The following is a 26,080-nucleotide window of genomic DNA, read 5'->3' on the forward strand; positions in this document are numbered from 1 at the left end:
TTCCTGCTCAAACTGTTAGAAAACAAATTGTGATTTGTAGTTTTTCTTTGCTAAGTGAAGTGAAATATTTGACTTGTGCTCATTAAAAACAGGGATTTCTTTCCTTTTACATGAACACACATTCACAGCTTGCAGAGTGTAAGGCTTGAACCACTTGGCCACACTTTGGGAGGGGTGGGTTGGATTTATTGCACAAGAACACTCGGGGCGGGTGGGTTCTTATTCGGCCCTTTGACAGGTTCTGGATGGGTTCTGTCTCCTCAGTAGAGGCGGACGAGACTTAAAAAATGTGAAGTTGAAGAACACTGGAAGCTGGTGAGGTTTTACACAGCAGCCAAGACAGGTCAGAGGTCAAAGCAGTGCCACTGCATCAAGCAGAGCCTCATCTTCCCTCCTCTGCTGATCGGGTCTCGGACTTGAGCCGGACGAACTCCTTGGCGACGTCGTCGTTGGAGCGCTGGGAGAGGATCCGCATGGCGGTCAGGCCCGTGTCGTCCATGGAGATGCGCTGCCCCAGGGGGCACCAGCAGGCGCAGTTGCCCCTCTCCATGATGTCCCTCAGCTGCACCACGGCCAGGCCCACCACCCGGTCGGCGCGGCCGAAGCAGTAGTCCTTGACGCAGGCTTGAACCTCGTAGCACTCGAACCCGTCCTGAACACCCAGAACGCTGCAGAGCGAGAGCAGAACACAGGAGTGGGAGCACATGGGCTAGGGCGCTAATTGCAGAGCTAATTCCTGATTTTGTGCTTTTTCTGAAACTTTAAAAACATTCGTACACCTAGCTTTTGATGATCTAATTTTCCATTTTAAATCAAAACATTTTACTTTGATTCGAGGTCCAAACCTGCAGTGGTAGATTACACTATTGCTAATCTGCTAATAGCTGAGCAAATTTGTTGTGCAACACATTTTGATTCCCCTAAATCAGTTTTCGAGTTAAATTCTAAAGCACTAATGTACTTTTGCTGTTTTCTACACTTTCAGTTGAATAAAGTTTGACATCTGCTGTAGAAGGGACACTTCCATTAAGCTGCTAATGTGCTAATAGTAGAGCTAATTTTAGCTTTTTTATAACTTTTAAAACTATTGCCACACAATTAATTTCTTAAAATAAATCCAGATTTTATTTGGAAAAGTTAAATTTGAGGAAGTTCACTAAATGTTTAGCAGAAACACTAAATGAACAATTAGCTGTGCTGCTAGCGCATTAGCTGACATTGTCCAGTAATTTAACAAGGACTTTGTTTGTGTAACCAACAGTTTATGAAGTCAGAATTAAAAGAGCTTCAAATCCTAAATGTGTCACGACGTTTGGTTTTGAACTTACAAGTGAAAGGTCTCGTTGTATTTGGGAGACCAGCTGTTGTTCTTGGATTTGGTCTGAAATCGGCGCTTCTTGTCGCTGAGGTGCGGCCCGATCATCGTGACTTCCACGAAGGGTCTGAACATCCCAGACGTCTGCCACTTCAAATCACTGGCTGCAATCACTGCATCAATGACACAAACATTTAAACAGAAATGACACTAAAATGCTGCAGCTTTGATTTTATTGGTTCAAAATGAGCCCAAACGGACCTTTGAGAGTAACTTTCCGCTCTCCGCTCTTGGGATGAGTGTACAGCTCAATCTGCAGGGAAACCTCTCCGATGGGTTTGTCCACACCTGAGCCTGGTTTAACACAAACAACATTTGGTCCAATGCAGGCAAAGAAAACCACGTTTTATAGAGTCACGCGACAGAAACGCAGGTTTCACAAAACAGAAGAGAGAAAACGATGAAGGGAAGTTGGGCTGATGATGATTTCATGGAGACCTACCCCTGCTGGGCTGGATTTTCTCATTAGGGGTTAACCTAATACCCTTCCCATTGTGCACTGGCACAGAGGCAGCAGGAGATAAAAACAAGACAGCAACTTAAACAACCAAATCCAGGAGATAAAAGCAGCGAGGAATCTGAAACTCTCCCGTATTTAATCTCCTTTGAGGCGTTTTGGATCTACCCTGTGAATGCTGCGTGGTCACGAAGGTTTTGATGAGCGTGTCGGTGGTCTGGGTGTAGAGCGACAGAGCGTGGCGGAGCGAAGAAAGCTCAGCGCTCTTCTCCAGGAAAGTCTTCTTCAAGCCGTTCCCGCCCGCATGAAAGTATTGCTGCGTAGGAAACAAAACGAGAGGAATCAGCGTTCTACAACCTGAATGATTAAACTTAAAGTGGAGTTAATCAGACTTTTAGTTAATAACAAAAGACTCTTAAAATGTGAATGAATTGTACTTTTCTGTTTGACCAGAGGTCAACGTTTCGCTCTCACCTTGATGGTATCCAGAGCCACATCCATGACGGCACACTGCCTGGGCGTCAGGCTTTTAGCGTCTCCTGCCATGTGATCCTAAACAACCCAAACCAAGACTTTGACTAGACCAATTCACAGGAGAAAGCAAACTCAAAGGCAACCTGATACCTTCAGTTTGGAAAGGTGTCCCAGTTCTTTAGCAGCAGAAAGGATCTGTGCTCCCTTCAGGAAAAACAGAAAAATGAATGATTCTTTTAGTTTTCAGAAGCCTTGTTTCAATTTTAAGTATCATATTAGTAAAGTTTGATGGAAATGGAAAAAAAGCATCGATACAACTCATGTTTATACATAAAGTGAGTTATTTATCTACTCTATATGTGATTGGATGATGTTCAGTTTGTTGACTAATAATTAAAAACTGAATATGCCACAGTCATCATTTTAAAACATAATGGATAAAAATATTTTTTTGTTTGGTCACGTCTGTCAAAATGTTTACATCTCATCATCTGACACAATTACGAGTTGATCCATTTCAAAATGGCAGCCATGTTTCCATCCAGCTGTGATTCAAATTTTGAACAAATTTTTATAATAATGTATAAAAGAAAATGCAAATTACACTGCAAAACCATAAACTCTTCCCAAGTATTTTTGCTCTAGTTTCTAGTGCAAATTTGACGAATGTGAATTACAACATTTAACTTTTCTTTTGGGATCAATAAAGTATGTTTGAATTTGAATTTTAAAATATCTCAGCACATTTTAAATAAGACAAAAGTAACTTAGTAGTAGTAACTTATCAGAAGAAGAAGCTTGTTTAAGTCGATAATTCCTTAATATTGATTAAAAAAAAGTAGTTGGCAGATTATTTAATTTAAGGAAAAATGATTGTTATAAGTGAAATAATCTGTCCTACACAAAATAAGTTCATTACATTTATTTTGCACAAAATTGATATATAATAAGATGTTAGTCTGGTTATTATTTCCCTTATAACATTGCAAAAATATCTAGATTTAGGTGAAATAATCAAATTTGTCAGAAATATTAAGAAATTATTGACTTAAAACAAGTTTCTAAGATAGTTTCATTAACAACTAGATCAAAAATATTGGTAAGATTGTGTTTTAATTCCCACTTTTTGACAACATTTCAAAACCATCTGGATGGAAACCTGTCCAGTGACGGAGACGAGCGTCAGACTCACCAAGGTGTCGTTCCCTTGCGGCAGGGACGATGTTCTTCTCCAGGCTGGTCATCACGATCCTCCACAGCTCCTTCAGAACGCGCTTCAGGACGGTTCTCACACACCGTGGCGAACAGCGTTAATCTGCAAAAACAAGACGTTCACACACACGCCGACGGACGAGCCGTGTTTGGGGAAATCCCACTGAACCCACTGAGCATCCAGGAAGTCCATGAGCGGCCGCAGCATGTTGTCCGAGTCGCCCTCCACCTGGTTCTTGGTGTTTTCGTTGAGCGGTCCTTTGATCTGGTACAGCAGCGACGCCATCTGCCGCATGCAGTCGGTGATGCGGCTCTGGAAGCTGCAGGAGAAGAAAAGCCAGTGATGCACTGGGACAAAGTGGGGGAAAACGTGGGGGTGTGAGGGCGGCGTACCTGTTCCCAAACGTGCTGCTGAGGTCGTCCAGAACGTTGTTGAGCCGAACCTGCAGGTCGTTGAGCAGGGTCGCTGGCCTCCGTGTCCATCTGGAGGAGAGAAACCTTCAAGTTCAAAAGGCTGACAAAAGGTTTTAGAGAAAGAAAAAGGAAAATAAAACTGGGAAGTTTTGGGATTTTACTGAGACTCAGAACCTGGAAGCTAAATTACTTCTAAAGCTGAATTATTACAAAACACCTGAGAGTCTACGGTTGCATTACGAGTCCGTTAAACACCTTGTTGGTGTAGTTTGCATTTCTACTCATAATAACATGCATGTTACAGTTCACCTCCTGTAACACGCATGAACTCACCTCATGATCCTCACATGCATTTTCTCTCTATGTGGCAGAAAGTTGGGAGGTAAAACAAGACATTTTGGATGAAATGCCCCATTTTGACACTCATTAAGTGGAAATTGCATATTAAGGATCTAATTCAGGATATTCTGCTTGTGCCTACCTTCTCAAACGGTTCGTCCATCTTGTGTCAGAAAATTGTTAGAGATATAAAAAAAAACACAAACAGTGTCAAACTGTCCTGAAGAGGTGGAGGAGCTGTATAAATCCAAATGATTTCTGGACTTTTTGTGAATATTAAGGTGATTTAATCCAAGAATGTTTAACCCACCTCATCCTTCTCAGTCTATCACACATGGTTTAGAAAAGGAACAAAATAAAGTGTTAAAATAAAAAAATACAGTTGAAGGTGATGAAAGTGGCGCTTTTATGGGAAATAAGGGAAAATGCTGCTAATCTAAAGAGGAAATCCTCACAGATGAGAAATAAAACCAGCAACAAAACTCCACCATGTTGGATGTTTTAGTTTCAGTTTGGGGAAAATCTTTGGAAATGACTTTGGATTTGGAGAATGAAGGATGTTAAAAACCACTTTCAACTGCAACAAACCTCTGCCTCCATTTCCTCCCCTTCCTCTTTAACTTCCTCCTCTTCCTCACTTCCTTCAAACTAGGAGTTGCAGTAAAGAGGCAACAAAGGTTTTGTCTTGTTGCTTCATTCAGATAATTGTGCAGTGGTTTTTTTTAAAGTTATTTTTAAGGTGTATATGCAGTCATGTTTTACATGTTTGCATATGCAGTGGACTTGCCTGCCATGCTAGCGCGCTGTTCTTCAGCTAGAAAAGCAGAGAGAAAAGGTAGAGAATGTCTTTCTCCAGCCACAATTACAAGAACTGACTTTATATTGAGTTAAAACATGGATACTATCAGAGAAAAACAAAATATTACCATTTATTTTTGGTCTAGTTTATTGTTCAAGTACATTTGGACACTTAAAATAAGACTAAACTAATTTACAAGTAACTTTTTAGAAAGATATATGAGCTTGGAGGGAGTTTGAGATGCATTAAGTCTTAGAATATTCTTCTTAAAAAGGAAAACCTGCAGATTTGTCTGCACAAAAACTTTTGAATTTCATATTAAAATGTTAATTTAACAGAGTGATTCGTATTTTCCCAGGACAGCCTTAATTTTCTTTTATATGATTTCAACATGGTGCATTTCCTAACAATCAATAACAAATCAAATTGATATGATGTCAAAACTGGAATCTATCACTAATTTGAACACTTGACCCTCAACATCAATGTTGGAGAAACGTTATCGTCATTGATATTGTAATAACAGCAATAGTGTTACAACAACACTATTAAATAATAGTGTGTTGTTGTAATTTCAAGGCTGCTGTTTCTCTGTCAGATTCCCTCAGGTCTCCACAGCAGAGAGATGGATCACGGCGCTCTTCCTCCACCTCCTCGCCGCGCCCCATCCTCATCCTCCACCTCCACTGAGTTCTGATGGGTTGGTTCAGATCCTCTCTGGAGATCAGACACCAGAACAGAGGCGGATCAGAACCAAAGCCAGCAGCTCTGCTGAAGCTCAGGAGAACTCTGAGTCCAGATGTGGACCCTGGTCTCCTCCAGAACCTCCTCTGTTCTGCTGTGGAGGAACTGTGTGGCTCCAGTTCTGCAGCAGGACCTTCTCAGCTGCAGCAGAAGAAGAAAGGACTTCCTGTGTTCAGGTTGGATAGAAACCTGGATATTTTCTAGCTTGTGGTTCTGCTTCCAGCGTAGATGTTCTCCAGGGTTCTGATCTGGATCTAGTGGACTGTAGAGCTCATCAGGTTTCCTCTCATCCACTTTGAGATCTTCAGCCTCCTTTAGATTCAACCTGAAGCTTCTTCTGACAGATTAGCTGCAGCTGATATTTAGGATGATGTTTATTATTCTAGCCTCAGTTTTCTGTTCTTCATGTGACTCCACTGAATCCAACTCTGATGTCGTCCACTTCACAAGTGATGAAGATTCATTTTTCTTTCACTTCCTGCTGATTTCTTTCCAAAGCTCCATTTTTTCCAGGAGGATCTTCAATGTTCTCTTTAGATGATGAAGGAACTCAGACTGACTCCACCCGGCTGGTGCTCCAGGTGAGCAGAAACAAACAAACCCTGAAGTCATCTCTGCAGACCAGCTTTAGATTTGGACCAACTGAACATCAAGCTTCAGTAACGTCTCAGTTAAAGTTTGTTTCCAGATCTGAGATCAGAAAGTTCTGGAACAAACTGGTTGCTCTCCAGTTTGATGATGTTTCCAACCTGAATGTTCATCCATTTTTCTTCTCTCAGCCTGGAAAGAAAATCCTCTAAATTATCTGGCTTGATAAAAAACTGTTTTATTAGTAAAATCTTGGAATCTTGACTCACTCTTTGTGTATCAGGACTTTCACCTTGCAGTTATTCACCTGAAATGAAGAGGAATTGTTATTTTTGGTCTAAGAATAAAATGATTTTGTAAGGATCATGTAATCACTGGAAAGTCCTTCAGAGTTTATCTTTGCTCTAAAGTTATGAAAACCTGAAACCTCTCCCTTTTTAACAGAGATCAATAACCAAACACTCTGATCTTTGCTTAATCTGCCAGTTTGACAAATATAAATGAACATCGCTTCAAAATGTGTGTATTTTATTACTTCTGAGTGGGAAAGTGTTTCTGAAATGGAGCAGGAAATACATTTCATAACAGCTGATTTGCATGTGATCAAGACAAGAAGGCAGCGGTCAACACACACACACCCAGTGGTGTGTTCACACACACTCTGCAGAACTTTGTGTTCATCAGGAGGTCGATTGTTTCAGGTTTGAGCTAAAACAGAAGCAGCAGCACTTCCTCTACAGGAGAAAACACACGAGGTCATGAGGTCAAGCTTTGTGACAGTAAATAAAACACATGAATAATCTCTTGGTTTGCCAAATTATAATAAAACATGATATTTATGTTATGAACAATTAAATAATTTAGCTTGGATTGGCTCTGAACACATCATAAATCACTGATTCATTATAAAAACTTTGACTAGACTCAGAGTAGACTTATGTAAATATACATGATGACGTATTTAAATTCAGCATTTCACTGAAAAAGTAATTAAAGTGTAGATACAGGGATAAAGATTAGCATGCTAACCCCTCAGGTTTCCCATCAGCCACTTGGGTTTCAGGATGACCAACATTTTTAAACATGGCTGCTAATTTTGAGCCTTTTAAACCAGATATGGACATTAAATGTTCCCTGTTAGAGATTCAGGTTTTAACTTATGGATCTTTGTCAGTAAATTTGATTTAATTATTGGGGAATAATAAAAAAAAAAATTGACAAGGAATAAACTAAAAATTAGGTTTTTGGAGGTGAAATGATTAATTGTTGAATAAAAATGGAAAACTAATCATGTAGGATTAATGAGATTATTTTATTGTGAAATTTGAAACTGTTACAATTTTACAGAATATCCTTATAAAATCAACAAGTAACTTATTTTAATTTGATCATTTTAGAAACAAAACTTATTTTAAAAGGAATAACATTAAGAGACTGGTGTTTTTAGAATGTTATATTAATGAATAATTATTGGGTATAGCCAGTGAAAACCACTAATTTATTTAACATTTTTACAGATTGATTGAATTAATCTAAAGATGATTGGTCTTAGAATCAATAACGATTAATTGATCAGTGGCAACTCTCTTAAAAATAGTCTCTTGTATAAAGAGAGCTAACCATCTTTTCATAAAATGAAGGAATTTAGAAAAAACACATTACATTTGTACTTTCACTTTGTGTAAAGAGTATTAAATACTAATTGAATTCATATAAAACATGCAGTTTTTCATGTTATTGAACGTAGGCAGCCTTCAAAATGAAGCGGTCCTTATTTTTCTGTGATGCTTCCAGTCTCTGCGTTGTCCTGTTTCCCTTGATTGTTCCCAGGTGTTTCTCGTTCTGTGATTACCATCTGTGTATTTAATCCCACGGTTGTCCTTTGTTCCTCATCGGGTCCTCATCGTTCTTCACGTCATTTGTCAAGCCTGTTCTTCTGTCCACCAGGATGAACAGTTGCTACAGGCGTTGAGCCCTGGCTTCAGCTCAGCCATGCTGCCTGTTTTTGTGTTTCCACTTGGACTATTTTTACTATTAAAAATCATTTAACTATATCCTGGGTTTTCTGCCTGCTGCTTCACCACCAGTATACCAGCATCTCTTGATAGAGTGAAGCTATGACAAGAAAACAAACTGAAAAACATGTGAATCCTGGAATAATCCTGGAATAAGCCCAGAATAATCCTGGAATAATCCTGGAATAATCCTGGAATAATCCTGGAATAATCCTGGAATAAACCCAGCTTCCATCTTTAAAGGACTGGAAGAAGAACAAGTTTCCAAGGACTCAATCAGAATCGTTTCAACAAGAAATAGATTGTACAGACTGAACTATCTGTTCAACAGTGAGAGAGTTTTCTGACAGGAGGAAAAAACTTTAGACTCTTTAGACTCAAATCAGCTCAGAAACACTGAAGAGGAACCAGAACTGGACCATAAGAACCCAAATCCAGGAATCAGAGGTTCAGTGAATGTGGTTTTGAAGGTGTGGAGGAGGATCAGTGAGTCAGAGGAGACTCTGTAGAAGGACAGAATGCCAGCAGGACAGTCCACATACACTGCTACTGTTAGAGACAGAGGAGGAGGAGAGACGAGTTTCTCTGTTATTGTGCTGACAGAGTAACCATCAATATCAGAGCATCTCAGACTCCAGGAATGATCATTACATCCAAACCAACAGTCTTCAGTGATTCCTTTCCTCCTGATTCTTCTGTAACTCACTGATATATAAACTCTTCCTGTCCACTCAACCTCCCAGTAACAGCGACCAATCAGACCAGTTCTACACAGCAGCTGAGGAAGATCAAATCTGTCTGGATGATCAGGATATGACTGAAGCTCCTTCACACATGTCACCTTCCTGTTGTCTTTAGACAGTTTGAGGTTTCTGTCCACTGTGTTTGTGTCGATGGTGAGTTGACAGGAATCTGATGGAGAACAAACACAATCCAGCTGCAGTTATTGATCATTTATTGACACTTTGACTCCTGAATGAGTGATGTGACAGTTTGAAGATGGTTGAATGTGAGCTGCTTTGTTGTCATGAATCAGATGAAAAACACACTTACATTTCCTCAGACCTGGAGTCAAGAATCGGCCTCCAGCAGGCTCCACCCTGAAAGGAGGAGGGGGTCAGACCATCAGTCTCAGCAGCAAACATGGACATTACATGTCTCTCAGACACACATTGTCCTCGAGAGGGTCTTGACTGCAGCCTGCAGAAAGGGGCGGGGACGGACCACTGTCAGTCTCAGACCTTATATGGAATTGGGACGATTGTATTCCGGAAATGAAGGGGGCGCTATTTTCACAATCACTAATACCTTAAAGAAGTGGGGGTGAAGAGGTCGATTGGAAGAAGTTTGAGAGGTTTCGCCATTGACGTTCGGAACGCTATTCATAATGGAACAAGCACAAAGTCAGCAAAAGGTATTTTCTACCTTATTAAAACTTTTTTCACATAGTACATCAAAGCGCTTTTTCTAGATTAGGTTGAAAATATAATTGACAGCTGCAAACGAGTGAAATTCATAGTTCGTACAGGGGAAGGCAAATTTTAGCATGTAGCATAGCTAATTATTTCCGTGCAGGGCATCATTAGATAAAAATCGAAAAGTAGAAAAATGTATACTTGAGAAATGTATTTTATGCCCCAATTTTTTTTTCCATTATACAGATGCACTTATCAATTTGCAACATTGGGATCGGACAGAAAATTCTTCCCGTACTGTCTGAAGACAAATACCGCTGTCCCTTTGCTCATACAGTGCGGAGGAGTCTTAAAGGTACAGAACCACATAGCAACAACTGCTATGGCTCAACATAACAGTATGTGAAACTACACTTATGAATGTTTATTTTTACATTCTTATCAGTTTTCTAGTGTTTTTATTTCATTTTTAAAGGTTAATATTTTTAATATGTTTTTGGACACACCAATGTTAAATTTCTTGAAAGTCTAATATTTTTTATAAACTAACAGCTTTTTTTATAAGCTAACAGCTGCCATCATAAGTGGAACCCAGAGATGATACTGTAATGACGAGCAGCACTACTTCAATGTATTTTTAGTAACTGTGCAGCAAACTACACATTTAAAAGTAACAAAGTATTTTGTGAAATGGCTATTATTAAGTACTGTTTACTGATTATAATGTGCAATGTAATATTACCCATTTATTTCAGCAGACATTAATAAAAATGAAGTTATGTGCACTGTTAGGTATTTTAATACAAGACAACAAATTAAGGTTAGAAGAAACCTAACATAAACAACATTTATCAGTGTATCGTTTTTAATTCTTTTATGGATTAAAAATGTGTTCTTCATTCAGTTAAGTTTCTCGCATTATGTTGCATATCAACAACATTAACACAAGAGTATAACACTTGGAAAAATGGTCCTAATTATTTATTTTTTTTATCAAAGTTACAGAGTAATTGAGTAAATCTGATTAGTTAATCTTTGGCTGTTCATTTTGTGCATAACATATATGTGTTATCTGGAAGCCATTAATTGTTAAATCCTACAAAACAGTTACAACAACGTTAAAGAATCTACAGTGATTAATTCAAACATGCCTTTTGTTCTTCCAATCATTTGTATATTTCTTGGTGTAATAACCTTTTTCTTTTATCTTAGTAGCTATTAGGCTGAGTCTTCGCTCTGTTCTGAGTGAGAATGAATCACATCTTGTTTAAACATATCTGCAATGTATATAGATGTTTTTTTTATTTTATTCATTTCTTTTTTAAGATTCATTCATAATCATGTCATAGCCATTCTTCCAGTATGAGTCTTGCATTGCACATGTTTTTTTTTATTATTATTATTTTCAGATGCCTTTGATTGCACTGGAAGCTGTTCTCCAGGAGGTGATTCTGGCACAGGGAGGCACATCTTCCCTCACCTTGGCATTGACCTGCAAGTGCTTAGAAGCCATTGTGTCTGACCCAGTTTTCAGGAAGAAGACTCACTTTGCTTGGCTAGATGGTAAAGACCTTTGACTTTTTTCACCTAAAACATGTGAAATTAGATTTCAAACTACATAAAACAGTTTTTCATCAACAGGTGAGATCAGCTGGGCGACATTTTCAGAATCATTCAAGGCAGAAAACAGGATTCCTTTTGCGGTTGTAAGATGTTCTTCCTGCAACCGGCAACATAAAGACTGTGTGGGCTTCACTGAACATGGAAGATGAGGAGAGTTCCCTCGTTACTACTCTGATGGCACATCTGGACACTGCCCTGAATGCCAGTACTGAATGCTAGGACAGTATTAGTTGTTTTCTATAGTCTTTCACACATTTCAGTTGTCACACATTGTGTTTTTTTGTGAAATGTCATTTTAAATCATCTATGCTGAAGCACATTTGCCTTTTGACTTGTTCAGTCATTTGTTTCATAATGTGTTATTTCAATATTATGTACATTTTTGAATGTTCCTTTTGTTGTAGCTCAGTTGATTTACATTATTTAGTTTGTACAGAAATTGTGTTACATTGTGGCTGCATTTTGTTGGAGAGAGTAGAACCAATAAAGTAGTTGTAAATATATTGTAACAGTGTTGTTTAGCAATTGGATCACCTAGTTTTAAAAATTTGAAATACATGCTAAGTAATAACTTGCAATATTTTAAATGTGTAAATGCAATGTTTCCTATACTTTTTAAACAATGACTGGAATCATTACAAATGTTCTTTACAAACCTGACAAACGGCTAAGTTGTTTGTTTTAACAGTCAGAATCAACTGTTGTTTTATAATAAAGCAAGAACATACAGAAACATTGTTTAGTTACAAAGTCATAATACAAACATAAGACTAAAGGTGAGCTGAGTGAAGGTGGAGACCAGGTGGAGGTGATGGAGGCTCAGGTGAGGAGCAGTTGCACATTAAGCCGGAGTTTGTGAAGGATGGAGGAGATGAGACCGGCGCCGTGATCAGAGGAGACGGTTACAATTTACACAGATTTAATTTATGTATCCAGTGAATTTATTCAAAAAGGTTTTCATAGAGAAAAAGAAACCCAACAGCGAATCATTCTCTCTGACTGTTACCAGCTCAGTGTCTACTGCCGGGGTCCGAAGATCATTTCTTCTCAAATGAACTTTCTAAAACCTACTTTCTGTGAGTCTTTCCAGGTTGAAGCTACATTTAAATTTTTAAATGAATCACTTGGGTTTTGCAACAATGGCATATTTAAGGTCTTTGGGGCTCAGTTTATGAATCAATTGCAATTGGTAGAATTGATTTTGAATTTCTAAACAGAATAGTGGGACACCAATCAGTTTACTGGTTAAGACATTATGGTAAACAATGATAACAGTTGAGCTTGTTAGAAGTTCAAAAGTAATTTAATTTGTTTATAAATTGTATTCACAATGTGAATAAGAAAAAATATTTGCCAAATAAACAGAACAAAAGTGTTTTGTGAATGGATGGACCAAGTTGGCCAAAATTGACTAAACGTTTTACTGTTAGTCAACGATTTGACTATCGGCCTCTTTTCCATCTAGTCCTTATTAAATAAGGCAAAGGATATTCTATTTAGATTTTAACTTATTTATTTTAAGAGTACCATTCACAACATCAAAATCTATTGTTTGAACTTCAACACCAGCAGGTATTTGTTTATATCTGTTTTCTGTGATGGACTGGCGATCTGTCCAGGGTCCCTGCAGCAGCTCTCATCACCCACTGCACGGATAACCTGAGAGTAAAAATTGATGGATTGATAAATGTGTTTTTAATATAGTGTACATTTGTCTCTAAAATGTTAATTTATGTTTTATGACTTTTGTTTGAGAAAGTTAGGGTGTAAGGATAGATAAATACATCCATAATGATTCCTTATTATTGCTTATTTTAGATTGTTTGTTACTAATATAATTTTAACATCCAAAACAAAGATTTAATAAAGATTTAAAAATAAAAAAAGGGACATACACGTGGTATGTCATTTTCTTACTGTTTAATTTGTAGTTAATTTTAAATTTTAAAAGTGTTATTGGGTGTTTTTAAAGGCGTTGTCAAATAAAATGCGTTATTATTATAATATATTGAAACACGGCTGATACAGGAAATGGTGTCACTAGCGCCCCCTTCATTTCCGGAACGCAATAGTCCCATTTCCATATAAGGTCTGAGACTGACAATGGTCCGTCCCGCCCCTTTCCGCATGCTGCAGCCAAGTGTAGTTTTTGTCCTCCACTGAGACAGGAACAGTCCAACATCTGGATTGCAAACTGCAGTGGATGTAGGAAGGACAGTTGGTGCTGCTGCAGCACAACTCATTTCTCCAAACACAGGAAAAGCTCCAACAGAGAGGAGAAAGGAAATCCCTCAGTAACAACCTGAAGAAACTCACTGAAGCCTAAAAGGACATCAGGAAACTAAGGAAACATTTCTGGAAGCTCCACCTGATTTAATAATCAGCATTAAAATACAATCAATCTAAACTCTGATCAACACCTGGATACCTGATCCATCCACACTCCCACACACAGATGAAGGAATGAAACACTAAACAGCCCTGCTGCTGAAAACCTGCTGTGGCCTCACTGTAATATCCAGAAATACAAACATTAAAAAGGAGAAGCTGCATCACATTCAACAAAGATTCAACAAGAATCAAAGATTTGATCTCTGAGCTCAGACTCACAAACCAGGGAGAGGCTTCCATCATCACACACCTCTGACAAACACCTCCAACCTTCAGCACTTCCTCTACCAACCAGCACCACCAGGTGGCGCTGCACACATTTACAATGAGCCCAAGAAGAAGAAGCAGCATCCTGAATCCAGCAGCGCAGTAATGGCTTGTGAAAGTGTCCAAGGAGCATCTGGAACCAGAACCAGCAGATCCAACAGTCCAGAGAGTCTTTGTTTGCATCTTTCCTCTCAGATTTCCAAGCTGCTCTGAGAGGAAATGACATCATCACTCTGCTGATGATGTCACGCTCTGATGTCACTGACCAGGAGCTGCTGGACTTCTACATTTCCAGCATGGAGGACAGAGAAGATCTCAGCTCTGATGAGGAGCTGGCCTGCCTTCACACTGATTGAGGGTCAAAGAAATATTTCCAGATGAAATCAGACTAAAATGTTGGATTGTCCTGCTGTTGCAATCAGAGGCCAAGAAGAAGCTTCAAGTTCTTCTCCTGTTCAGCTCCACGTTCCTGTCAGAGACTTCAGCTCCTCATGAGGAGAACAACTAAAGCCTGGAACAGACTGACACCAACATCCTGACATCTCATCCCTGAACAAAGCTTTGCAGCATCAAGGTGACTCTTAGCGCCATATATGGGCAGATTTCCTCTAAAGGGGGCGGAGCCTGGATTGGAGGAACCAGCAGCAGCTTCCAGGAACAAACCTTGGGAACCTCTGGAGGAGAACATGGAGATGAGATTCCTGCTTTAATCAGTGGATTCATTGATAGAAAACATGAAATATCTGAGAGCTGCAGCTCCATTTTCTACAGATCTGCTGGAACATCAGATAGAAATGAAGAATTTCATCATTTCACATCAAATCTGTTCATCTTCCACAGATACAACTGAATTATTGAGCTGAACTGGTTCCAAAGGTCTGGATGGTAAAACATCCATTGTTTTTCTGTCTCATTAGTTTCCAGAAAGAGTTGAAATGTTTCAGCAGCTTTTATCCTGCAGCTCAGTAAAGATCTCTCCTCTTTCCAACCTGATTTAGTCCATGAAGCAGAACATCTCTGCTGCTGCAGCAACAGGAGGAAACTTCTCCAGCTCTCAACTTCTACACTCTGACTGCTTGGAAACAGATCAGGGAGGATCAGCCTTTTCTCCAGGCTGCTCCTCCTGACTCTAGCGCCACCTAGTTGAGGACAAACTACCATACAAATAAAACTTCTAAACTCTGCCTCAAACAGTTTGCTTCATGTTTTTTGTATTTTTGGTTTCATTAAGTCCTGAAAGTTGTGAATCTTTGTTTCACTTTTTGAGAACTTTTCCACATCCATCTGACCATTTTCTGATCTTTCCTCATTTGGGCTGATTGGTCTAGATCTCCATGAAATATTCTTTTAAAGTCCAAATTGTTTCCCAGCTGTGTCTCTACAATTACATATATCTTTTATATGATATCATTAATCTGCATATTTTTAACTTATTTTTAAATCAGCCAATCAGCTTCCTGTATTTCCTCAGTAGATCATCAGTGGAAGCCCCGCCCAGCCCATGATGCTCCTGGTTTGTGAAGACAGAGAGACAAACTGAACTCTGATAGGAAACAGTTTCAACTGATTCTCTCTCCAACCTCTTGGTTCCACATGGAGCTATATTTGGCCCCCTGCTGCTCTGAATACCATGTTATTGTGGTTCAGTAGATGGGTTGGTTTCCCAGGTTCATTCAGAACCATGTGGAAGATTCTTATAGTTTAAATGAGCTGCTGTTTGAAAAGTTACACAACCAAAATTACAAGAGATAATTTGAGTTATTAAACTGTAATAAGAGATAAAATGGGGTTCAAAATGTTATCCATTCATTTATAAATGATATGACTGTATACCAGCTTCAAACTCAATGTTTCCAGCAGACTGACTAAAGACATTTCTCCCTCTTCCTCCTCTATCAGACCTTCTCTGCTCCTGCAGCAGGTTCCTCCATACCTGAGAGCTTCCAGTCTCCAGTGTGGATCCTTCAGTCCAGCCGACAGCAGCTTCACTCCTGAGTCTCCTGGATGATTGTAGCTCAGGTCCAACTCTTTCAGATGGGAGGGGTTGGAGGTCAGAGCTGAGGCCAGAGAAGCACAGCCTTCCTCTGAGACCAAACAGCCTGATAAGCTGCAGACACACAATTCATCACATGATGAGAAAATGAGAACATTGAGGTAGAGACCAAGGTCTGAACGGATGGATGGATGGATGGATGGATGGATGGCCCAGAGTTACCTGAGAGTTTCCAGGTTGCAGTTTGGACTCTTCAGTCCAGCAGAGAGAAGCTTCACTCCTGAATCCTGCAGGTTGTTGTTACTCAGGTCCAGTTCTCTGAGACTGGAGGACTGGGAGCTGAGAACTGAGGACAGAGCTTCACAGCTTCTCTCTGAGAGGTTACAGTAACTCAGTCTGAGGAGACAGGGAGGAAAATATGTTATTAATACAAGCCTTCTGTTTCCAGTCAACAATGTTTTGTTGATTTGAGAGAACAATTTTATTTTACATATTTCCATTTGTTATGAACTGTTTAATTTTATAGTTTATATCCATGCAGAAGGAAGTCGTTACTTTTTTACAGAAACTCCCAATGTTTTAGAAATCATCAAATGTTTGTGTTACTTTCCAGTCAACAATATTCTTGGACTTATTGAAGAATAGGTCATATTTTTCAAAACTTTATTCTATAGTTGGGACTCTGACCTTGAAGAACTGAACTACAGGCAATAAGGAGGCTGGCAAGAGAAATATTACTACATTAATCCAGTGTCAGTTTTAACAGAAAGAGTCCATTGAAAATCTAGTCTGAATATCAGCATCAGAGCTGGTTTGAGGGAAAACACCAGCTTCAACAAAAGCAGAGAGAATCTCAGATTATCTTTCCATTTTTAACTGGTTGGATTCAGAGATGGAAAACTGAGCAGTGACTGAAAAAACTGTTCCTTTGAGCAACAAGTTAACTATTCAGCTTCAAACTAAATGTTTCCCAGCAGACTGACTAAAGACATTTTTTCCCTCTTCCTCCTCTATCAGACCTTCTCTGCTCCTGCAGCAGGTTCCTCCATACCTGAGAGCTTCCAGTCTCCAGTGTGGATCCTTCAGTCCAGCCGACAGCAGCTTCACTCCTGAGTCTCCTGGATGATTGTAGCTCAGGTCCAACTCTTCAGATGGGAGGGGTTGGAGGTCAGAGCTGAGGCCAGAGAAGCACAGCCTTCCTCTGAGACCAAACAGCCTGATAAGCTGCAGACACACAATTCATCACATGATGAGAAAATGAGAAGATGGAGGTAGAAACCAAGGTCTGGACGGATGGATGTCCCAGAGTTACCTGAGAGTTTCCAGGTTGCAGTTTGGACTCTTCAGTCCAGCAGAGAGAAGCTTCACTCCTGAATCCTGCAGGTTGTTGTTACTCAGGTCCAGTTCTCTGAGACTGGAGGACTGGGAGCTGAGAACTGAGGACAGAGCTTCACAGCTTCTCTCTGAGAGGTTACGGCCACTCAGTCTGAGGAGACAGGGAGGAAAATATGTTATTAATACAAGCCTTCTGTTTCCAGTCAACAATGTTTTTGTTGATTTGAGAGAACAATTTAATTTTACATGATATTTCCATTTGTTATGAACTGTTTAATTTTATAGTTTATATCCATGCAGAAGGAAGTCGTTTCTTTTTTACAGAAACCCCCAATGTTTAAGAAATCATCAAATGTTTGTGTTACTTTCCAGTCAACAATATTCTTGGACTTATTGAAGAATAGGTCATATTTTTCAAAACTTTATTCTATAGTTGGGACTCTGACCTTGAAGAACTGAACTACAGGCAATAAGGAGGCTGGCAAGAGAAATATTACTACATTAATCCAGTGTCAGTTTTAACAGAAAGAGTCCATTGAAAATCTAGTCTGAATATCAGCATCAGCTGGTTTGAGGGAAAACACCAGCTTCAACAAAAGCAGAAAGAATCTTAGATTATATCTTTCCATTTTTAACTGGTTGGATTCAGAGATGGAAAACTGAGCAGTGACTGACAAAAACTGTTCCTTTGAGCAACAAGTTAACTATTAATCTTCAAACTAAATGTTTTCCAGCAGACTGACTAAAGACATTTCTCCCTCTTCCTCCTCTATCAGACCTTCTCTGCTCCTGCAGCAGGTTCCTCCATACCTGAGAGCTTCCAGTCTCCAGTGTGGATCCTTCAGTCCAGCCGACAGCAGCTTCACTCCTGAGTCTCCTGGATGATTGTAGCTCAGGTCCAACTCTTTCAGATGGGAGGGGTTGGAGGTCAGAGCTGAGGCCAGAGAAGCACAGCCTTCCTCTGAGACCAAACAGCCTGATAAGCTGCAGACACACAAACTTCCTGTCAAGCTCCTGCTGTCTGGATGTCCTTCCCACACATTTCTTTAAGAAAGTCCTGCCTGTTATTGTTACTGATCTGATCCAAATCATAAACTCATCGCTTACATCAGGTGTTTTCCCCCAGGCTTTGAAAACAGCAGTCATCAAACCACTGTTAAAAAAGAACAACCTGGACAATCACTATTGCAGAATTACAGGCCAATCTCAAACCTCCCATTCATCAGCAAAGTTATTGAAAAAACTGTGTGTAAACAATTAAATAGTTTCCTAATGATGACCAACTGCTTTGACACTTTCCAGTCTGGTTTTCGTGCTCACCACAGCACGGAGACTGGCCTAGTCAAAGTATTCAATGATATTCATATAAATACGGACTGTGGGAGAACCATAGTGCTGGTTCTGTTGGACCTCAGTGCAGCTTTTGACACTGTCGACCATGACATATTACTGAATCGACTTGAAAGTTGGGTTGGACTCTCTGGTTCGGTGCTCGACTGGTTTGAATCCTACATAAAGAACAGGGATTTCTTTGTTTCAATTGAAAACTTCTCATCAAAGAGGTCAAAGGTCACATGTGGGGTACCCCAAGGTTCAATCCTAGGACCCCTCTTATTTAATATTTATATTCTCCCACTAGCTCAGGTCATAACAGGAAATAATATTAGCTACCACAACTATGCGGATGACACACAGCTCTACATTACGATGTCACCAGGTGACTCTGAACCCATCCAATCACTGAATAAATGCTTAGAGCAGATAAATGTGTGGATGTGCCAAAACTTTCTCCAACTGAACAAAAATAAAACTGAAGTCATTATTTTTGGACCTAAAGAGAAATGATCTAGAGTCAATGCACAGCTTCAGTTATTACAACTAAAAAACTAGCGATCAGGCCCGAAACCTGGGAGTAGTGATGGACTCGGACTTGAACCTCCAGAGCCACATAAAGACAGTAACAAAATCGGCCTTCTATCACCTGAAGAACATCTCCAGGATTAGAGGACTAATGTCTCAGCCAGATCTAGAGAAACTCATCCATGCGTTTATTTTTAGTCGCATTGATTATTGCAACAGCGTCTTCACAGGCCTGTCAACAATCAATCAAACAGCTGCAGTTGATCCAGAATGCTGCTGCTCGCGTTCTCACTAGAACCAGGAAGATAGAGACATAACACCAGTTTTAAAGTCCCTCCACTAGCTCCCTGTAGCTCAAAGAATAGATTTTAAAATACTGTTGTTAGTTTATAAATCACTGAATGGTTTAGCACCACAATACATCAAAGATCTGCTGTTGTTGTATCAACCTTCCAGACTCTCAGGTTCTGGTTCTGGTCTGCTCTGCATCCCCAGAACCAGAACCAAAAGAGGAGAAGCAGCTTTCAGCATCTATGGACCAAAAATTTGGAACAAACTTCCAGAAAACTGTAAAACAGCGGAAACCCTGACTTCCTTCAAATCTCAAGTAAAAACGCACCTGTTTAGAGTTGCATTTGAAATGTAATATGTATGGATTTGATTTTGTGGATATGTATGTAATTTTTTTTTTTAATTTTTTTTCCTGTTGTGGGCAACGGGGCCCGGCAAATACCCGTGGTTAAACGGACGGCGGAGTCCGGCGGTAACAGGCGCTTAAATTCCGTGTCAAAGGGAAGGGGAAGAAAGGGAAAGAGGAGGGAAGAAAAGAAAAAAAAAAACCTTGGTATTTTATTCTATGTTGCATGCCTTTGTGTTTTGTGTTTATGATGTAAAGCACTTTGAAATACCTTGTAGCTGAAATGTGCTATACAAATAAAATTTGATTGATTGATTGATTGATTCATCACATGATGAGAAATGAGAACATTGAGGTAGAGACCAAGGTCTGAACTGATGGATGGATGGACGGATGGCCCAGAGTTACCTGAGAGTTTCCAGGTTGCAGTTTGGACTCTTCAGTCCAGCAGAGAGAAGCTTCACTCCTGAATCCTGCAGGTTGTTGTTACTCAGGTCCAGTTCTCTGAGACTGGAGACTGGGAGCTGAGAACTGAGGACAGAGCTTCACAGCTTCTCTCTGAGAGGTTACAGCCACTCAGTCTGAGGAGACAGGGAGGAAAATATACTATTAAATAATTTATTAAAATGTCTTTTTTCCAGTCAATGTTCCTCTTTACTGATTTAATGGACTGTTTTATATATAATCATGTTGCCTTTTGTTGTGAACTGGTTCAGTCTATATTTGGGTCTCCAGCCATGAAGAACTGAACTAAAGGCAACAAGGAGGCTGGCAAGAGAAATATTAAATTCCTCTATGAACTAAATGAATCCATGTCAGTTTTAACAGAAAGAGTCCAATGAAGCCTGAGAATCAAGGCTGGGCTGAAGATCAGCATCAGGCTCAGTTGAGGATCAGCATCAAAGCTGGTTGGAGGGAAAACAGCAGCTTGAATCAAAGCAGAGCAAATCTACAGTTTCATCTTTACATATTTTAACTATTGGATACAGAGATAGAAAACTGAGCAGTAACTGACAAAAACTATTTGAACAAGAATCAAATTGTTCTATAAAAGGATTGTGTAAAAACTCCTCCAATTTAAACTCATGTTTGGAAAAAAAACATTGAGAAACCAATATAGGGGGAAATACCCATCTAACAGTAAGACATCTATTATCATTTTCTTCTATTATTGAAAAAACATTTGAATCATAACTGATAGAATATAATGGACAGATATCTGGATTCACCAGGATTGAGAACATTTTACCTGAGAGTTTCCAGGTTGCAGTTTGGACTCTTCAGTCCAGCAGAGAGAAGCTTCACTCCTGAATCCTGCAGGTTGTTGTTATCAGGTCCAGTTCTCTGAGACTGGAGGACTGGGAGCTGAGAACTGAGGACAGAGCTTCACAGCTTCTCTCTGAGAGGTTACAGCCACTCAGTCTGAGGAGACAGGGAGGAAATATGTTATTCATACAATTCTACAAAAATTTATATTTTTCAAGGTTTTTCTTGGACAGAGAATGAACTATCTTATTTTACACATATTTATGATGCCTTTTGTTGCGAAATGGTTCATTTTATAGTTAGTCCACCATCCTTAAAGTTTATAACTACAGGAAACAAGAAGTCTGGAAAGAGAATGATAAAATTCCACAATTAACAAAGTTAATGCAATTTAAATTTTAACATAAAGAGGACGAGTTTTGCTGCTTTAATATGTATCACTATGTCAGCTGCTGAAGGGAGTCTGTGTCTCCTTCACACATCACCCCCAGTGAGAAACTTTGAGGAGACAATGCAACAATATATAAGCTAAAAAATTAACATATATATTACCTCATCATTAGTATATTTCTATCAAAGATAACTGCATTAACAATGTGTGTCCTTACAGAGCTTTGTTGGAGGCTTTAACCACTGGCAGCAGCCAGAAGAACCTCCTCTGAAGCAGAGTATTTCTTCAGGTCAAAACACATCCAGATCTTTTCCTGATGACACTAAGATGAAACCCAAAGCTGACCACTGAGCAGGAGACAGTTTATCTGTGGAGAGACTTCCTGAACTCAGAGACTGTTGGATCTCCTCCACTAGAGAACGATCATTCAGTTCATTCAGACAGTGGAACAGATTGATGCTTTTCTCTGCAGACACATTCTCACTGATCTTCTTCTTGATGTACTGAACTGTTTCCTGATTGGTCTGTGATCTACTTCCTGTCTGTGTCAGCAGACCTTGTAGGAGTCTCTGATTGGTCTGCAGTGAAAGTCCCAGGAGGAAGCGAAGGATCAAGTCCAGGTGTCCATTGGACTCTGTAAGGCCTGGTCAACAGCTCTCTGGTGGAGAGAAATTATTTTACGTTTATTAAATAGTGAAGATTCTTAGATGTTTGATGTTTCTTTCATCAGGTTGACACCAGAGTTGATGAAGGTCAGATGAACATGAAGAGCAGCCAGAAACTCCTGAACACTCAGATGGACGAAGCAGAACACCTTGTCCTGGTACAGACTCTCCTCTTTAAAGATCTGTGTGAACACTCCTGAGTACACTGAGGCTGCTCTGATATCGATGCCACACTCTGTCAGGTCTGATTCATAGAAATCAGGTTTCCTTTCTGCAGCTGATCAAAAGCCAGTTTTCCCAGAGACTCAATCATCTTTCTGCTCTCTGGACTCCAGTGTGGATCTGTTTCAGCTCCTCCATCATACTTGACCTTCTTCACTTTGGTCTGAACCACCAGGAAGTGGATGTACATCTCAGTCAGGGTTCTGGGCAGCTCTCCTCCCTCTCTGGTCTCCAACACATCCTCCAGAACTGTAGCAGTGATCCAGCAGAAGACTGGGATGTGGCACATGATGGAGGCTTCGTGATGTTCATGTGGGAGATGATCCTGCTGGCCTGTTTCTCATCTGAATCTCTTCCTGAAGTACTCCTCCTTCTGAGGTCATTGAACCCTCTGACCTCTGTCACCATGCCAACACACTGAGGAGGGATCTGATTGGCTGCTGCAGGTCGTGTGGTTATCCAGAGGAGAGCAGAGGGAAGCAGTTTCCCCCTGATGAGGTTTGTCAGCAGAACATCCACTGAGGTGACTCTGTAGCATCAGTCAGGATCTCCTTGTTGTGGAAGTCCAGTGGAAGTCGACTCTCATCCAAGCCATCAAAGATGAACAGAACTTGGAAGTGTTCAAAGCTGCAGACTTCTTTGGTTTCACTAAGAAATGATGAACAAGTTCCACCAAGCTGAACTTTTTCTCTTTCAGCACATTCAGCTCTCTGAAGGTGAATGGAAATATGAACTGGATGTTCTGGTGGGCTTTGTCTTCAGCCAGTCCAGAGTGAACTTCTGTGTTAGGACTGTTTTCCCAATGCCAGCCACTCCCTTTGTCATCACTGTTCTGATTGGTTGATCTCTTCCAGGTGGACTTAAAGATGTCTTCTTGTCTGACTGTTGTTTCTGGTCTGTCTGGTTTCCTGGATGCTGTTTCAATCTGTCTGACCTCATGTTCATCATTGACCTCTCCAGTCCCTCCTCTGTGATGTAGAGCTCTGTGTAGATCTGGTTCAGAAGGGTTGGACTTCCTGCTTTAGCAATCCCCAAACACAGACTGGAACTTCTTCTTCAGACCAGATTAAGTTGATGTTGACAAACTGCAGCAAGGTTTTCTAAATAATATAAAAAGTTATATCAAAATCATATTCCTAAGAGGTTTAATAAGTATAATTCCATCTTTTCAAACATCAGTAAATTTCTGATTTATCCATCAGGTTATATCTTTGCAGAAATCCTCTTACTGCTCTGCAGATGGTCAGCCAGCTCCTCCTGCTTCATCATCCTCAGGAAGTTCAGTGTGATCTTCATCACTGCCTCTCTGCTGCTCCTCCTCTGCTCTTCATCATCACCTTCTGACACCTCAACATCCTCACTCTGACTCTCTGAGCATTCTGGGTAATTTTGACTCAGAACTTTCTGCATCTTCTTCAGCTCATTTTTTACAAAAGTGACAATGTTTTCCTCCAGCAGCTGGAAACAGAATAATAGATGAAGGAAACGTCAGAGTTTAAATCATGGAGCCAAACACCAGATGGATGTTAAACAGACTCACAATCCTTTGGACTACAAATTGCAGCATGGAGATAACTGTGAACAAAACCCACAGAAAAGTAGTTGTATATTTACAAACCATAAATATGGAGTCCAGTTGTGTTTGATGGTGCTGGACAGATGAACCACTGGGAACCTCTGAGCTCTGCTGGTCCACTCTGTGGAGGAACCAGGAACAATTAGGAAGTAATGAAATATTTATCCAGCAGTTTTCACAGAGGAAATCACCAGGAGTTTCACACTAAAAAATACTTGAATCAGAAAAACAGAGCATGACATGAACACAATACAAAGGAGTAAGAAAGAGGAAGATGGATTACAGTAACACTAGAATCACTCAGATTATGTAAAAAAGTTGATATTGCACTTTAAACACTCCACACTGTCAGCAGAATAAATAAAAACTGGGATATTCATATTGGTTCAGTTTCCACACTAACAGCAATTAGAAACATCTCACCTCTCTGATGGTGGAGATCCAGGAGATTTAAAGTGAATGAGTTTACCCTTTGACCTGTCACTCTTAAAGGACACACAGCTGGTTCTGGTTCTGGCTCTAGTTCTGGTTCTGGTTCTGGCTCTGGTTCTGGTTCTGGTTCTGGCTCTGGTTCTGGCTCGTGTTCTGGTTCTGGTTCTGGCTCGTGTTCTGGTTCTGGTTCTGGTTTGAGTCTCTGATGGATCCTGACAGAAACATGATGATTAAAACTTAATCAGCAAAGAGGAGCAGCAGCTTCATCACCACGTCTGTTCTGGCTGATATAGTGAACGCTGTGTGAAAAGGGCTGTGGACAGTTAGAGATGGTGACCTCAACCTCTGACCTTTGCTCTGGCTCTCATCTTCCCCACACAGAGTGGTTTTAGAGGGAGGAACTCCCTCCTCTCTGTCCTCACACTGATCCATGCTGCTGAATCCACATCAGCTCACACACTTTCTAGCTTCACCTGCAGAGGAAACACACATCATTCATCTGCACATCAACTCTGATCATCCTTTACATCATTAGTGCTGGAAAAAGATCAGCTGCTCCTCCTCTGATTGGCTCTTCTTCTCTGCTTCATATCAGTGTCAGGTGAATGCAGTCAGACAGCAGAGAGGCAGAGGAAGCTGCCATCTGCTGCACTTCTACAATCAGTCCACTAGATGGAGACATGGAGCAACATTTACATTCACTGATTCAACCTGAACAAGTCTTATAGTTCACAATTAGTAATTTATACAAGTGGATTATTCGCTCCATTAAATGTTAACTATTTAATAATTTGACTGAATCATAATAATATTTTAATAATATTTTATTTTGAAAGGAAGCATCAGGAAACTGTTGCTGACATTAATGGTGGAGACTTGAGTTCAGTCCCAGGAAATAAAAACATGAATCAGTTCTGAGAAGAAAACAGTGAAACATCAGCTGTTCATCATGTTGATTGATTCCAGTTCATCAATAATCTAATAATCCTGTAGATTAGCCTTCAAAGAGCAGATATTAAACTTTCAGTTGAAATCGGAAATAATTTTTTTCTTCCAAACATCAGAGATTAGAAAACAATCAGGAAAAAGTTAAAGTGATGAAAAGTTCAAGAAATAAAACAAATTAAACTTACAGTTTGTTCAAACGATCCAAAGAGTTAAAGAAGAAAATTTAAACAACAGACTGAGACTCTACAAACGGACTGGAGTCGCACCTGAACAGGTGAATCCAAACCGAAAGTAAATGTGACGGATGTTGTATAACTGATGACGTCACAGCTCACCTGACTTGTAGTTTTTTTAGCAACAGAACCAGGAAGTAGAAGCTCTGAGGTGAAATCAGAGGCAGGTTGATAAAATCTTAATGAGGAAGAAGAGAAGTTCTGATAAAATGAAGGTGTACTTACTTTTGATCATTACTGTAGTGATGATTGATAGTACAGAAAATACTAACAGTATTTTAGTTTATTCATCATGTCATAACGAAAAAGTTGGGAAAATGCATTTTTCAAACAAATATTTTCATCATGTCATTCAAACGTTCATTATAAACTAAAATATTTAATTCACAATCTAAATATTACTTGGATT

General features: G+C 39.8%; 1 pseudogene; it reads right to left on the minus strand.

Annotated features, from left to right (window-relative positions):
• Nucleotides 1-293: 293 nt before the first annotated feature.
• The window catches only part of LOC129379598 (protein unc-13 homolog B-like), a 46,405-nt pseudogene continuing 20,618 nt past the window's right edge, over nt 294-26,080 (minus strand).

The sequence above is a fragment of the Poeciliopsis prolifica genome, unplaced genomic scaffold, assembly GCF_027474105.1.
Source record: "Poeciliopsis prolifica strain line A6 unplaced genomic scaffold, Auburn_PproV2 SCAFFOLD059, whole genome shotgun sequence".
NCBI classification, from domain to species: domain Eukaryota; kingdom Metazoa; phylum Chordata; class Actinopteri; order Cyprinodontiformes; family Poeciliidae; genus Poeciliopsis; species Poeciliopsis prolifica.